The sequence below is a fragment of the Triticum dicoccoides genome, chromosome 5B, assembly GCF_002162155.2.
Source record: "Triticum dicoccoides isolate Atlit2015 ecotype Zavitan chromosome 5B, WEW_v2.0, whole genome shotgun sequence".
In the NCBI taxonomy this organism is placed as follows: domain Eukaryota; kingdom Viridiplantae; phylum Streptophyta; class Magnoliopsida; order Poales; family Poaceae; genus Triticum; species Triticum dicoccoides.
The window spans coordinates 447,952,978-447,958,191 of record NC_041389.1 but is presented as its reverse complement, the minus strand read 5'-3'; positions in this window follow the sequence as shown (position 1 = coordinate 447,958,191).

Here is a 5,214-nt window from a genome sequence, read left to right as displayed (position 1 = left end):
GATTTTGCAGGGTCCGTTGAGCCATTCCTCCAGTATGGTTCCACACCCTGTAAAGGGTTTTTGCTTTTTTGGGATTAGCTCTAGTGTCCTATGATAGTGCACCCTTTTGCTGCGGACTGGGTGTGTGTTCGGGGCCGGATTATCCCAAAATTTTGTTTCGGTTTTCCAGGCACTTTCCATCGCACAGTACTTTCGTACTATGGACGCCAAGTCAGCGAAGCGTGATATCTCACGGCGACTTATGGCATTAAGGATTCCCTTGTCCGTGCAATTATTGCAGAAAAATAAGATTGCGTCTTCCTCGCGACAGTCCTTAACCTTGTTCATCGCAAGGAGGAATCTGGCCCAATAGTGATGTACTGTTTCCTGGGGCTCTTGCCTGATGTGGGAAAGATCGCTTATGTTTGGGTGGTGGGTGGAATTGAGTCCGAACCCTTACCCGATCTGAGATCCAGGGGTCGAGGAGTTTCCAATCTTGGAAGTTTCGGTTCCGGGGTGTTGCCCGATAATCCTGGCCCGCTGCCTGACTCTAAGTTCAGGGATTGGGTGCTGTCCTCCCGCAAACGGGTATCCGGCTCGGAGAGCTCAGGAATCCGGACATAGTTAGTCCTCAAAATAGAGGAAAAGTCACCGCATTGTTCCTCCACCACCGCAATATGATGGGTGACCGGTGGAGAGTTAATCTCCCTTTGATCGGGTTTAAGCCCAATCTGATCATAGTCCGTAGCGACTCCCAAGGCGGCGATGCGATCCAAGAGCTCGTTTAGGGACGAGAGCTCCATTGGATCCATCTGCTCGGCAAGTTCCGAGTTGACGTGGAGGCTGTTTTCAATGACCCGAGAAGTCATCGTCGGTGCAGCGGCCGAACAGGCGGTCATGATGAAATCGCCTAGCCGGAGAGTTTGGCCGACAACCAAAGCTCCCCCAGCAGTAGTGCCATCTTTAATGACGAGACGAGAAATCCTTCCTTATGGCGACGGCACAGTGGAACTCTCATTGAAAGCACCAATGTCGGTGTCAAAACCGGCGGATCTCGGGTAGGGGGTCCCGAACTGTGCGTCTAGGCGGATGGTAACAGGAGACAAGGGACATGATGTTTTTACCCAGGTTCGGGCCCTCTCGATGGAGGTAAAACCCTACTCCTTCTTGATTAATATTGATGATATGGGTATTACGAGAGTTGATCTACCACGAGATCGAAGAGGCTAAACCCTAGAAGCTAGCCTATGGTATGATTGTTGTTGTTCCTACGGACTAAACCCTCCGGTTTATATAGACACCGGAGGGGGCTAGGGTTACACAGAGTCGGTTACAAGGAAGAAGATCTTCATATCCGTATTGTCAAGCTTGCCTTCCACACAAAGAGAGTCCCATCCGGACACGGGACGAAGTCTTTAATCTTGTATCTTCATAGTCCAACAGTCCGGCCAAAGGTTATAGTACGGCTGTCCGGATACCCCCTAATCCAGGACTCCCTCAGGGGCAGTCCCCTCCTATTCCTCTGCGGCAGATAGCCGCCCCGTGAGATGACATGAACGGCGAGAGAGAGGATGGCGGGGAAGCGTCATCGAGCCAACTAGTTTTCTCCTCTTGCAGCTGGGTACGGTCGACGAAGACTCCACCGGCTCGCTCTGGCACGACACCCTCACAAACGACACCCTATAGATGCCCGATCCTTCAATCTCTGGTGGATGCTCCATCTGGGATCGATACTCCCACCACCGCTCCCTCACGATCGGATTCGGTGAATCTGTTTGCTCCATGGCCCAGAGGAGCAGCTCTATGTACTTCGCGCGTGACTCCCATTGGGAGTATCGCCGCCTTTTCGCTCTGTTGCAGATATTTGGCCATGGATGTTGCCGTCGCCACTAGTTGGTCCTTGTTGTCAAACCAAGACTGTATCTCCAACATCCTAGCTAGCTTCACGGGGTCACCGTCTGCGATCCTCACGTATCGTTTGTACTCCTCCATCGATCTACTTCTCCACAGCACCTTCACTCGCCAGCGGTGGTTTTTGAATGGAAGAGGAGAGGAGCAGCACTGGTTTTGGATTAGAACAGGAGAGGAGCGAGCTGGTTTTGGATTGGAACATGAGAGGAGGGGTGGTGGTTTTGAAATGGAAGAGGAGAGGAGTGGCGCTGGATTTAGATTTGAATAGGAGAGGAGCGGCTGTGGTTTAAGAGGAGAGGAGCTGCGCTGGTCTTGGAAGTATTTTTTGTTTTGCGTATTTTGGGTCAAACTTTGACCACGTACTGTATTTGACAAGCAAAATGTGAATCCATGTCACCAAAATTTGTATCGTTTGGTTCGTATCTGAATGTACTTTCAAATTATATTATTTTTGCAACATATAACATATATTTTATTTGTGAAAATCATGGTCAATTATGACCCAGAATAAAAGGGAGACTATTTATTGTGGGGTCGCTTTCTTAATTGAAAGGTAAATTGATTTTGATTTTGATCCATTCACAGCGCGCCGGCCCTCCCGTCCAATCCTAAATCGCTACCGCACGCTCCTCTCCCTCTTCTCCATTGCAAAACCACCTCCTCTCCTCTCCATCATCTCCATTCTAAAACCACCGTCTCGCCTCTCCCTCTTCTCCATTGCAAGACCACCTCCTCTCTCCTCGGACGAGGATCCCCTGACGTAGCCCATCCTGCCATTGAGACACTGACACATGGGTCCCACCAAGCGTGGGGCCCACCTGTCAGTGACCGAAAGGCAGGGAAACCTCTCCTCTCCATCATCTCCATTCCAAAACCACCGTCTCGCCTCTCCCTCTACTCCATTTCAAAACCACCCCCTCTCATCTCCATCATCTCCATTCCAAAACCACCATCTCGCCTCTCCCTCTTCTCTATTGCACTACCACCGTCTCTCCTCCCATCTTCCAAAGGTAGCACCGGACCACTCAGAAAGACATCTGTGGAGAGGATGCAGCAGCGAATCAGGCAGATCGCCGGCGGTGACCAGGCAAAGTTAGCCAGGTTGAAGGAGATCCTTACTTGGTTTGACAATGAGTGGGAGATTTCGAGGACGGTGAGGGCCATGTGGCAATGTATGCGAAAGAGCAAGACAGCGATGATGTACTCCTCGGCGGCAGTCATGCCGCAGTCCTTCGAGTTCATCGATTATCTCCTCTGGGCGATGGAGTAGACAGATTCGCCCGAGGCGAAAGTCAGGCGAAGGTGGTGGGCATATAGGACGAAGCTCGAGCACCCAGAGGATAACGAATCGATCGAGTATGGTGTGCCATTCGTGAGGGTGCAGAGCCAGCCGGAGCCACAGGATTATTCGTTCTCCCACCGCATGAGGAGGCCGGATGGTGCAACGTTGCTTCCTCGCTGTTCTCCATGGTTCCCTCGACGCTCGCCTCATTTCAACGGCGTCGGTAGGGTTTAAGGTAAGCTTTGCACTAACCTAATCTTCCATCTGCTCATGCTTACAATCAGTGTGACAGCTAATAAAAATCATGCATCCAATCAGTCTCCGAGTACTACGCCGATCACCCTAAAATAGCTCTGGACCTTTGGGTCAAAGTTGTGACACTGTGTACAAATAAAGAAAAATAGACTGGTGCTTCTTTCAGAAAAGAGTACACCCTAGAAAACTGCCAATATAAGCTACTAGTATTTTTTTAAGTCTAAGCTACTAGTATTTGGTTAGAGTATTTGCTGCCGAGAAAGATCCGTCCACAGTGAGTTCCACACATCCCACTGATGGTGGTGGATGCCAATGCTTAGATGGAGCAGGGTTGGTGTCGGTAATTTTTACTTGGCACCTCGCACTCTACATATATGCCGGTTCCATCCGTACATTTTTGCACTTCCACCAAAATGCAGCTGAATAACCCTGCTTGCACAGATAATGAAAAGGCGTGATTACATTATAGTGGCACTAGTTGATGAAACATACAGTAATAAATAGAAGAAAATATTGCGATAGTATCATAGTATGCCATGCTGCGAGGGCGAGATGGGCCCTGCGACGCCTCATACGGTAGGCCTCATACTAGAAATCGACCCAAGTCTCCCTGGTACACCTTCTGCCAGTGATGAACATTAGTGTACAACGGTACTACAAGGAGGGGCCTTGAGACATCCCAATCTCTATTTTTGTGCAGATCAACTAAAATTAAGCACCCCAGATTGCAGAAACGCTTAAACATTAACAATGGGACTACCTGATGAAACATATACTAACAAAGAGAAGCACTTTCTTTACCTACATTGGAAATGAAATGATAGAGAGGACACTCGCTCTATTTTGACTGTATTATTACTTCATTTTATCAGTGGCACTAGGGTCGAGCAGGTGGCAAACGAGATGTACCATGAGTCGCAAGGATGAAGGCCGAGGGTGCTAAGACTGGGATGCTGAAGCTGGCTCCTTTAGTCCCTATCTTCCCCTCTGATGTTTCTGTGGTAGCATTTGGGTTGTAATCTAAACTTAGTCGAGCTGGTGTTGCGTCCCCCTACCTGCCTAGCTTATGTGGCGAACTTGTCTCCTGCTAGTACTTAGTCCGTTCTAGTAGTAGTTGCATAACTGCCCGTTTACACTGAGATGTTGTCAGATAATGGTTCTCTATGGTTGGATTTCTTTAATGAAATCAGAGGAAACCCCCTCTTTCGATATATCAAAAAAAATTAGTGCCACTAGCGGTGCCAAAACATTGCCTCAAATTAATAGTGCCACTAGATTAAGGTGCAAAATAATAACATTACTGTTTTGTCATGGTAGTGCCAAAACAGTAGCACAAGAGCAGACTTAACATGCAGGATCTTTGGCAAACAGTTAGACCAAAAAGGAACATACCTCGTGATGGCAACCATGTCTGCAGTCAACGCCATCGTAGAAGGGATGAAACCAGTCACCAACATGGATGAATCAATTCATGGGACCTTTTTGGTGCAGTTCGCCTAAAATGAAGCAATGTCCCATGAGCTAGCAGCTTCTTCTTCATTTTTTTAAGAAAAGGGCTCCAGCCCTGGTTCCATTTCCATCAGAAAATGAAACCTGCAGAGCTTCTTCTTCATTAGTTGCAATAAAATTGAGCAACATCAAGGTTGGTTGTGAAGCTCCTGGAATGTTCAACTATAATTTGGATATCATTTGTCCAGTTCAACTAAGATCAAGCGTGAAATGTATGTCTCTGTTTGCACAAAAAGGTGGAAAGGAGGGTGACAAACAAGTGATGAAACATACATCAA